Source organism: Piliocolobus tephrosceles, chromosome 11 (genome assembly GCF_002776525.5).
Source record: "Piliocolobus tephrosceles isolate RC106 chromosome 11, ASM277652v3, whole genome shotgun sequence".
Lineage (NCBI taxonomy): Eukaryota > Metazoa > Chordata > Mammalia > Primates > Cercopithecidae > Piliocolobus > Piliocolobus tephrosceles.
The window spans coordinates 100,966,936-100,979,099 of NC_045444.1; the positions used below are offsets into that span (position 1 = coordinate 100,966,936).

The 12,164-nt window shown below is 37.3% G+C and overlaps 1 protein-coding gene across 3 annotated transcripts in view; it reads left to right on the plus strand.

The window, feature by feature from the left end:
- Window positions 1–12,164, plus strand: part of VWC2L (von Willebrand factor C domain containing 2 like) — a 169,359-nt gene that overhangs the window by 118,434 nt on the left and 38,761 nt on the right. The window contains exon 4 of one of the 3 annotated variants that reach the window (XR_004229228.1): window positions 6,815–6,964. The exons of the other annotated variants lie outside the window; for them this stretch is intronic. The gene's annotated coding sequence lies outside the window, so the exon portion shown is untranslated. The remainder of the gene's footprint in view (window positions 1–6,814; window positions 6,965–12,164) is intronic. 3 annotated transcript variants of the gene reach the window in all.

Genomic DNA, 12,164 nt, shown 5'->3' on the forward strand with positions numbered 1-12,164 from the left:
AGATACTGGGGATTATTAGAGGGTGGAGGGAAGGAGTGGGGCAAGAGTCAAAAAAACTCTTAGGTACTATGCTCACTACCTGGTTGACAGGATCATTTGTATCCTAAACCTCAGCATCATGCAATATACCCATGGAATAAGCCCGCACATGTACCCCCAAATCTAAAAAGTTGGAATTAAAAAAACAAAGAAAGAAAAGAAAAGAAAACCATCTCCAATTACTTCCCATTGTGCTTAGAATGGAATCCTTAACTAATAATGTGGGTGGCCTGCTGCTGCTTCTGACCTCTTAACTCATACCACTCTTCCCTGCCTTAGCCTTTTTCCATTCCTTGAAGCAAGTTCTTCCCTGCTTCAGGGTCCTTGTACTTGTCATTGCCTCTACCTGGAATGTCTGTCCCTCACATCATACTTAGCCTGATTCCATCTTACCATCTGAGCTGGTAAGAGATGGTAAAGGAGACGTCTTTCCACAAGCCTTCCCTGACTCCTCTGTCTAAGGTAGCCCTCCTCTCCCTGTTTAATGTCTAACATACCACCAATTTTATTGCCCCAAAGTACCAATAAATATTTGACATTAAGTAATACATTAATATTAGCACCAAAGTTGTGCTCAATAGTTATAGCCATGGCATAAATGAAGTCTTCCATATCTGTTCTACTTTAAGGAGAAGTTATCCTTACTTAGTTATTGTTACTGCCCTATATTAAGTCCCTCTCAACCAGTGAGCTGAGACAAAAATTAGGTCATTTCTATCATTTACAATAAATTATAAGGTATATAACTGCTAAATTAATTTTAATTTTAATTAATTTTAAAGCATCCTTTGGGTATGTGAATAGTAGTAACAGAGGAAACAGAAGCTCACATATTTCACTTACAAAGTGTTTTATAAACTTTGTACTCAAAGTTTTATAACACTTTGCAAGTGGAATATGTTTTCAGAAAATGAGACTCTCTTCGTTGATCCTGAACCCTGGAAGTATCAGTAATTCATGAAATCATACAGTTTAAGCATTGGAAGAAAACACAATAGCCTTAGAACCAGCCAGGTCTCCAGCATTTGAATCCCTGCTATGATGCTCCTACCAAATAGTTATTCTTCATTAATCATGAATTCACAACCTCTTGAGGTAACACTTTCTTGTTTGAAGACCTCTGACTTGAAGAGATAAGTCCCACAGTGACTTATACTTATTGGTGTATTTCAGTATCTTAAATCCGAGTGGAATAAATCTAACCTCTCCTATACACACCAGCCTTTCATGCTTCTCAAGACAACTGTAATATCCTCTTAACTTTTCTTTTCTCTGAAATAAAACTTTTAGTTCCTTCAACTATTCTTAATATGCCATTGTTTCACATTATCACCAGGGAGTAATCTTTTAAACTTACATCACTTTTTTTATAGCCTGCTTCACAGAGAGAACCCAGAATGAACCGTTTGCAATGGGTAACCAGATCACTACAGAGCAAAGCAGTCTGTCAAAATCCACGTTCGTGATGTCAAAAAACTAACAACAAAACATCAGAGTAGCTGGAATTTTAACATACAGAGTAGAAAACACAAAAGAAAGGGACCTGGAGAATACCTGCTCCTCTTGCACTCCTCAGCCACACTAATCATTCTCTCTCTAATCATTTCTAATCTTAACTTTTTTTTCAACTAAGTTCATAATAGTCTCTCTCTTCCTGAATTTTTAGAGACAATAAATCCTATTTCACTTCCACTATATGAAGTTGTCATTATGTGATTATTTTCATCTACAAAAATAGCCGTTTCTTAGAGCTTGACCCAATGTTATCAGGTATACATAAACAAAATAGACATCACTATTGCTCAAGTGAGAAACGGGTCGATGGAGAGTAAGGGACTTGCCTACAATCACAAGCTAGACAATGACAAAACCAGGATCTGAAGCCAAATTCCTGATCCAACGCTCTTGCCACCTTAGCACAGGTCCTTTCCCAAGGCCAGCTTTTGGATTCTTAGAGAGAAAGTGAATGTGGTCTATGGCAAGGCAGATTTCATCATCTCTTCATGTTAAACATGTAGAAACTGAATGTCAGAGAAGTTTATTAACGTGACCAAAATCACAAACTGGGGACTTGGGAACTCAACCATGGGTGCCCTGACTCCAGGGCAAGGGACTCGTAGCCAGTATGACAGGTTCAGTATGTCCCTGCTAACATTTGCCTTTCCCAATGAACAGTTCCTGGTTTGTGGGTTTTCTAAAATTTTAAAACTGCAAAAAACTACAGAAACTAAATGACCAAACTCTGTTTTCTCTTTTATTTTTTATATGCCATTTCTTCTTACAAGCACTCAAGACCACATATTTAATTTACATCTTTAAGCACTGGAAACCATGGAGACAACTTGAAAAAGCTTGAGAGGCTAAAAGCACTTGTACCAAAGCCATTCCCAGCTCCAGGTTTTGTCCCATTGCAGTTTTATATCTAAATTATGAAGCTTTTCTACAAATCAGGTTCATAGGGAAAGTGTTGAGTCATTTTCATTATTGCATCGATTCTACACAGGAGTATCACTATCATATTTGAGGAAGTAAAACAGTCACTATGTTTAATTTATACCTCAAATCGATGGAATTATCAAGTCATCTATGTGCATCTGTTCAAGTGATTCGTGCTTACGCTCATATACTGGGTAGTTTCATTCCTCATCTTTTCTCAGATAAGAGACTGGCAGTTCCAGAAGCCTCCATCACTAAGTCCTGCAATTCAGTAGATTCACTAGCATCTTAAGTTTAAAAACACAAACTTTCTTTAAGCTAGTGGTTCTTCAGGTTTCACAGCAGCAGCAACAGCTGAAACAGCAATAAGCATGTTGAAGTCATGAGAATTACTAGTCAGAGAATAATTCACCATGTGAGGAAAAAAAAAATGAAATTACTATATACTTGTATCACCATTTCCTTTGCAAAGTACTTTTTAAAATGAATTTGTGCCAAGTGGGGCTCAAGCCAAACCTTCTCTCCTTCACAGCTCACCTTTCCTTAGTTAAAGTGTTAAAGTCGTGACAGCACCACTGTTTCCACAGCATTGTGGCGTGTGGTTAACAAAGACAACCAGCAATTACTCAGTGAGGAGAGAAAAGTTAATGCTAGAAGCAGAGGGGATGAAGATTACCTGTGGAGTCCAATGATGACTAGTAGCAGAGTCTACACTTTCTAATAATATCAACTATTGATCCCCATTGAGTTATTTGCTTACATTACACATTAGGTAATGTTTGTCTCTGCTCTCATCCTATGGCAGCTGATCCTTTATTAATAACACATTCCTAGCACTGATGAAGCTGAAAAGAGAGGCAGACATGGACCCCACTCCTGATTCATGGGCTCACACCTTCCTGGAAGAGTTAAGAAAGGGGCACTGGAAGAGGAACAAGATTGATCTTTCAAGCAGCGAGAGGAAAGAAAAGAAAAATTAGGGATAGAAACAAATTTTGGTAAATTGTAAGTAACTTGTGCAAGCTCTGAAAATAAATTGGTGTTACAGGGACCTAGTTATATCCGCTTTCATCCCATGGCGAGTTAATAATGTATACTTACATAAAATTTATGCCCACTCATAAGCAAAGCTCATTCGTAAAACAACATTAAGCTGGTAGCCATATAAAAGGGAGACCCCTGAAATCTCTAAACCATTGCTTAAACAGCAATATTAACTTTGTGTGTTTCAGGTAGTTGCATTTGTAATCGTGTTAGGATGAATAGGTGAAAACAAAAAATGCAGCAATCTCAACAATGGGGGTGGTTTGATATTGCCAACCACCCACACAGTAATTTGAATGTTTCCTGAATCTAGGATATTTCCATTTTCATCCTTAAGTGAACTTAACTGTATTTCAACATTCATCTTGCTACTTGCCTGTAGACTCAATAAGATTGAAAAGGAAAGTGGCTACTCCCCAAGGACCTTCCAACCAACATTTCTACAAATTTTGAGTTGAGTTGGGAATCACAGGAAACAGGAAAAATGCAAGTAACGGTCCCTACCTACACAGCAAATATCTGTAGGACTTTTGACGAGTAAACACATTCTGATTGTGTGTGGACTGTGTCAGTCCAGACAGATTTTTCTACTGAGGATATAAGGAAACACTGCCAAAAAATTATTAGTCGAAAGTAACAAATGCTTTTTAGATCAAGTTATTTCTTCCTTAGTACAGCAGTCCTTCTTCCAAATGTATGGAAGAACAGGTAATTCATTCTAGCTCAGTAGAAAAATGTGAAAACAAAAGGAGTAATTTTGTGTTTTCTCTGTATTGGAATATTGGATCTATTCTATGAGTAATCAACTTTTCCTTCGAGTAAAGTGTTCTATTTTTTAGGGAAGGTGAGCTCTTCAGTTGGCAGATGTCAAGCAAAGCCATTTCTTAAGTGGGCTCTTTGCAGGAGTGGTTTCCTTCACATTAAGACAGAGCCAGAGGTACTGTGGCCCAAAGGACAGTACAGCTAAAGCAATTTCTCATGTAACTGACTGTCCAGGGGAGAGCCCGCATGAAAACATGACTATTAGTGGAAGCTACCGAGTTCTTATTTTCTTATTGAAATAACAGGTTTGAATGCTCGCATTTCAGGTTTCCAGAGTTGTCTTAGCTATCATAATTTTTCAAATGAGTGGAAATAAAAACTAGAGTAGCATATCCAACTGCAGTTTTATGGTATTTCCACATCTGCACTAATGATATAGTTCTGTAATCTACAGTTTTTCAATGTTTCTTCCTAAGGAATGATACCACAATACTACTATTTCTCTCTTGGCTCAGTAAGGCTAGAGGAAGAAAAAGAAGTCTACTTCTCTGGGGGTGATTATAATGGTTTTAACATTTATAATAATTATAAATTTTGAGATCATGAAATGCAAAGGTAACCATAGAGATAGGAAACCTAGGCCAGGGACTGAAAAAAAACCTGCTTCATTCGTTGACATAACTCACTTCTGATCACATATGAAATGCCTACACAGCACCTAATACACATTAATAGTAGGGAAGCAATAAATAACTAGAATTCCTAGTAAGGATAGTAATAATATTAGGAGTATCATCATGACTATTACTTCAGATTCTAGATGTAAAAGCTGGTAATAAAATCTGATCTTTTACTTTGCTCACATGGATATTACTGAGGTAAGAACATGCTTTTCTGATAAATGTACTATGGGAAAAAAAGTCATTTTATTGGTATCACACTAAGAAACAGATATCCCAAACACTACATGAGTCGGCTTTCCACGGAGGAGTCAACTTCCACCTTTCCTTTGAACAGTTTAATATAATCTTTTTATGATTGGGTTGAAATGTCTTTTACATTCACTTTCCATTTTTGTTGGTATTGAAATTAGGAGACAAGGAGAAGGGCTAATATCCCTTCATTTTTAGCTCTATGGTAATTCTGCAGGCTTTTACAAAACTATCAAGCATTTTTGTGTGTAGTTGTTGTATGTTTCTTTTTAAGTCATATATTTTTAAGCATAAAAAATGACAATGGCAGCTTTATCTATTTGATGGTTTCAACTAACTGAGAATGGGGTATGGGTGAAGAGCAGTGAGAACTCATTTCAGGTGTCAGAGCACAAACTTAAAACTTTCTCCCAGCTGAGTCTTTGCCACCTGAGACTGGATAGGAACAGCCAGAGGTAACCTCATTAGCCCATGAGGCTGCCTTGGAAATACAGATGCTGGAGCAGCGACCTAGAGAGAGGGGATCCTGTGCTAGAGAGAGGGGACCCTGACAGGCTGACTCCTGCATTTTTTCCTGTGACACCCTCTCACAAAGTCAAATCCTTCGTGATACCTATACCAGCTTCCAAAGTCATGACTCCTTTTATAGACTGAAACTCAGGACAGTCTACAACCTCTACAAGTGGGCAGAACAAAATTCTGCCTGCATCACCGTATCTGATTCATGGCTCTGCTCGCGATTACCTGACAAATCACTTAAGCTCGCCATGCTCCAGTTTCTTCTGTAACCCAGAAACACAATAATGTGAAAATCTCTCTCCTGGGATTGTTTTCAGTAGTAATTACATACGCGTATGTATGTATATTTATATGTGTGCATATGTATATATATTAAAGCACTTTAGCTTATGAGATGCTCTAGCAATATTTAAAGATAAAGTTAGAATAAGTGAATAAGCCTGCAGCTGTAATGGGTCTGCTGTCTTTGAGACTGCTAGTATTAAACAGCACAAATTGCAGCTGGTCTTCCCAGGTCTCTACCCTTGGGCTTTGCCACTGACTTGCTATGTAACTTCCACTTTGGAATGTCTCTGCCTCCGCATTCATCTTTAAAATAATCTGAAGTGATGAACTCCCTTGTAGGGCATAGAGGGGGGGAAAAAAAAGCCAAGGGATTTAGTAAGTGTAATTGAAAAAACAAATAACAGACAGGATCCAACTCTCAAAGACACAGTTGTTATTCCTATTCATATAAATGCAAATTCAGCCCAAGAGTAAAATCACATGGAATTCTCTGATTTAAGGAATTTGCCTAGTAATAAGCACAGACATTTTTCTGGTTTCAGTCAACCAAATAACGAACAGGTTTCAGGAAATGCTCACGACCTTGCCTTGAATTATTTGTATACGGCTTCTATAATTTAAATTGTTGGGGTTATCTATGGATAACGGCAGCCAGAGTTTAGCCATAAACCTTCCAAGTAACGGTGACTTCCTGAGAGCCCCTTCTAACAAATATTTCTAAACTGTTTTCCTTGACTCATTGCCAATAAAATGGATGGAAACGCTTTCAATTCTCTCTTTTTCTTTCTTGGTCATAGCTTCAGAACCCTAGCGCTGCTTGATTCCCTTCAGTTGCAGATATTGGTGGCTGGAATCAAGGGCCAGGCCCCAGAAAAGTCTCACAGAAGGGACATACATAGGGCCAAATTGGACCCTCCGATTCACATCGTGTATCTCTGAGATGTGTGGTAAGTGTCTGAGGTACTGATAATGCTGCAGCCAAGACGGTAAAATAGAGCCAACACATCACTCATTGTACCAGAAGCCGTTGTTGCATCCTAATGCCAATTGTGCTGCAATGCATATTGCTCAGGCCATCGCTAGGCCTGGGCGCTATGCATTTTAATTGCACATGCTGCAATTAAAATTTAGGGTTTCAAGAAACTACTCCATTTCCTTGGTTTCCAGTTCATTGTTATCTCTGCGTTCTTTGACAAAAACATATAACAACTGCAGTTGTAATATGGATAGAATCCTACGGATTGTTTGCAAGCACCTTCCACTTAGAAAGAAATACATCATCACCAATGAGAAAGCATTGGTGGGAGATACAGATAATGCACAAATTAGAGCTGCTGCACAACTCCAGGGGGCATCATCTATTCACCACATTGTGAACTGTGCCCCCTGGAGTTGTGCAATGAAAACATCCTACAAGATCATAGATATCCTAGAGAAATCTTAAAGAAAAACTGACTCAATACATTAGAAATGTCCATCCAGGAGACATTAACTTCTGGTTCTTCTGTCCTGTAGGCCTGACTTTTCTCACATTAATCAGAAGGTTACATGAGATTATCTCCAGTGTTAACTCCAGTTCTGGAAGTTTGTGATTGTAAGAGTTAAGGCCAATTTATATATATCAAGTGGTAGTGCCAGCTGCAAATGTTTCCCTCTTTTTTAAGCAGTGTTCTTGTAACTAGTGTTATATTAGTGAAAACAAGGGAAATTTTCAAATAACCCTTGTTTTCCAGTGGGCCTTAGGAAAGAGGTTAAGTCTCTGGACTGCCTGACCCATTCAGTTTCTTTCACAGCTAATGAAAATACTGCAAGAACTGATGGGCGGAATGGAATCATAAAGAAAAGGAAAGCTTCATTTAAGCAATAGAGGCAGTATTTCAAAAATGATCCTAGGAGGTTTGCTTCCCCCAAGCTGGAAACATTTTTCAGGCTAAACAATAAAGTATGCTTTAAATCAAATGCAAACAAAGCAATGTCCTTGATTTGGGGTAATATTTTTCAATTTTATATTTAAAACCGTGTTTCCTATAATGTTTTCTCAAAGTATCTTTTGCATATCACCAGTCAAATTCTTTACTGAGTTTTACTTTCTGACATTTGATTTATAAAATTAATGAACATACGAAAGAAACTTTTTGTTAAAGTTCCCATGCTCTTCTCCACGCTTCTGGTCCAAGATTCTCAGACCATATCATGCTGTTCCAACATCCACCCCTCCTCCCCGACCCCACTACCATCCAGTCAAAAATTCCTTATATCCACATTGGCCTATTGAAATGTGATCTGAGATTGGCTTTCTCATGAGAAAAGCCAGGTTTATTACATTCAAACAGAATTAGCAGTCACTTTAAATACTATAATCCAAGTGGCACTGTGCTTATAAACCATGAGCTTTTGTTTTAGAAATATAAACAGAAGGGTGATCCTTAAAGCTGTGTAAGTCATTCCAATTTCAAGCATTGGGTATTGGTCTGAGAGCCTGACTTGGGCTTTATACAGCTACAGAGTATTTAGATCAATTAGATAAATTAAATTTTATAACAAAAGTCAACAAGATCATGATAGAAATTCAAACATAATTTGGAAAAATGAAACACACACACACACACACACACACACACACACACACACACACTAGTCTGTACCTAGAAACATCTAAAAGAGAAGATGCAGGACTCTGACCTTATAAGGTGGGCAATATATACTCCTTCTAAAAGAGAATAGGGATACATTATCTCAGCTTTCAGGCTTTCTATCCAAACCTAAGCTTTACCTGGGCTGTCCTGCTGTTATACCCATTTCAATTTTCACCCACTTCTCTTTTTGGCACAGGGGAAAGCAAAGTGTTTCTCCTAACTTTATTCTTATCCATCCATTACACTACCGTGTGAGGACCTGTTTTTGTTCACGATTAGAGCCCCCATGACTTGCACATTGCATGGCACATAGTAAATGCTCAGTAAATAACTTGTTGGAATATTGAATTAAAGATTTGATTTTTTTTTCTTTCATCAAACACACACTTACTGAATGCCTACCACAGGTTCTTTTTGGCATAAGCCCTCAATAAACATGTATGGAAATTACAGGACAGTTTCAAGTCAAGGTCAGCTTTTCACATGAGAAAAAACTTAGCTGGACCAGCAGAACCTTCTGTATTCCCCATGATCACAGTGAATTAAAGCAAAGTTCATGACATTGAAAACACCTTGTAGTATTTGGTACTTTTCAAACAGCTAGGAAATTGACTACTGGTCAGCACTTGCTTAATCCACCCTGGGAAATTTGGCACTTGGGCTACATCAGGCTGAATTTTAAAATCTTAACATTTATGAATAAAAATGAAAAAAAAGCATAGAAATGACTATTTGCCCTTATACTTTTTGTGGAAAAACAGATTTAGCTTCCTTTACCTCTCCTTCTAACAAGTATTAGCATTAATCTTATGTTCTCATTATCATATAAAAGTATTTTACCTTCACTTCTTATGAAGAAAGTTTTCTGAAAATGTGTATCTAATCTCTTCCTTCCATGCTTAAAATATTCCCAATTGTCTTCCACATAAAGTCAAGATTCCTAACATGATTTACCAAAGGCTTGATGATATCACTTCATCTTTATTCTGCAAACTCATGCCCTAGCATTCTTCCCAATAATAACTGTCACTTACTTGAAATTCCCAAGCGTACATTGCCTTTTTTCTCCCTCTTGTCCTCTCTGTACAATAATGCCTCTCACCATCCACTTCAAAATTATTTCCTACACACACACACACACACGCACACACGCTTTACAAGGCTAACTTCTATTCATCCTTTTAATTACCTCAGGGCTCATTCTTCCAAAAGACTTACAAGATTTCCCCCATCCCTGTCTGCCATAATCGGGGTTAGGTGTCCCTCTTAGATATACTCTACACTGTCAAACCTCATGTGTCCACTCACCCCTACCCAATAGTTTGTAAATTCTTGGAAGGCAGAGCATAAATGTCTCTGGATCTCTAGCATCCAGGAGAATGCTTGCTATTTCATAAGAACTTAATAAAAGTGAATTAAATATACCACATTTTCTCGATCCATTCATTCATTGATGGACACTTTCATTGATTCCATATCATGGCTTTTGTGAATAATCATGTCACATATGGTGACACAGATGAAGCTGGAAGACTTTATGCCAAGTAACATCAGACACAAAAAGATAAAAAAAAAAAAAAAAAAAGGCTTGTTCTCTCTTATATGCAAAATCTATAACAATCAAGTTCATAGAAGCAGAGAGTGGAATGGTGGTTACTAGAGACTGGGGATGAGAGAAATGAGGAGATGTTGGCCAAAGGGCACAAAGTTAGACAGGAGGAATAAATATGTATATAAGGTGGTGGAGATGTCAATTAGCTTGATTCTCTCATTCCACATCGTATACATACGTCATAACATTATGTGTACCGCATAATTATATACCATTGTAATCTGTCACAAAAATGTATGAATGAATGGAATAAATGAACAAATATATCCAGGCCTTTTTTATTTGTTCATACTTTCAAATTATTCTGCATGGATTTATTATCGAACCCATTAAGCCGATCCATAAACAAACCAAGTGACCAAGAATAAGCAAATTGCTTCCAAAGGATAGTGGCATTTTTTTTTTTTTTTTTTGGTGGGCTTACTATGTGTAAGATTTTAAACTGGACACAAAGAAAATATTATATCATCACACATGTTCATTCTCCCAAGCAGTTTTCTCCTTCTCCAGTCTCCTCCCTAGGACATGTGTATTCTTACTGACATTTTTCATGAGAGTACTATAGGAGACGGGGTGATTATGCTTGGAAGTTGTGAGGAGTCACGGTAAACAACGTGACAAGCATGTATCCTAGTGTTGGCATGACTGTGACAGACAAAATAAGAGACTGAGAGACAGACTCAGCACTATTCATTGACAACTGCTAAATAGCTCTTCATGAACTATTCGTTCACTCACAGAGGTGGAAGCTGCTATCACTCTACCAAATTACCACACTGAATGGACATGCACACAGACAGTCTCCTACACACTGCAGGTGAGCACAGTTGGCTGCTTGTACAAGTAGAAAATCAATGGGATGCTTGGCCTATTTTATGCAGGTCAAATGAATATTATCATGTTACAAATGTCTCTGATTCGATCCAGTCAACAAAAATGTGTTGAGCAAGTAACTTCGTGGCTTCAAGTGCTGTGGGTAAAAAATTACCCTGGATAAAAATTTTCTGACTAAAGCAAATATTTTTTATTGGACAACTATTGCAACATAGCCACAAATAAAAATGCAGATTCTCAGAGTTTATAGCATAATTTTTGTATATTAATTAGTATACATGCTTAGTATATATTTCGTATATTGTGGTATATATTAAATATATAATTTAGTATAATAAACAGTATAATTTTGCTTAAGGAAAGATGTTCTAATGGAATTTATTTTTCTACCTTCTCCCAAGTTCATTTATAAAATATCTTACTATCTTCTACTGTTCAAATTTTGATACTGTACTTTGTCAATTTTAAGTTAGTTAAGAGCTAGAAGTGGTTAAGTGAGTGAATCTGGGGTCACTTCTTTCAGAAATCCACAGTTCCCAGTGTTGAGAGATGAATTAGCTGTCTAGCCTTTTTTGCAAAACTCACATTAAAACCTCCATTGGGGAAAGACCCTCATAATTTCTAAAATGAGCACTTTTAAATTGCATCTATAGATCTTCCTTGCATGAATGGGTATCTGGCTTAATATCTAGCGATACTTGCTGCAATGCTGCCTCATAAAATTAAGCAACTATATAATCAATTACATTTTTAAAAGGCAATGTGATGGTGCTCTCCTTGGATGCCACACTGCCTCTGATTTGTTTGGAGACTACTGCGCTTGATTAAGAATGATAACAGATACTTGATAACATTGCAAAGGAGATGTAAATCAACTCAGAGGAGCAACAAAGCATAACCCAATTGGCATCAAGGGAAACAATTTATTCCCTAAACATGTTCAATTCAATCACAGAAAAGTTTATAAAATTACTTTGATAACACTTTTCACAATTTCATTCCTTTTCCAAAATTTGCCACAATCAAAATGCAAATGCAAAATAAATGATGTGATTAGTTGACTGT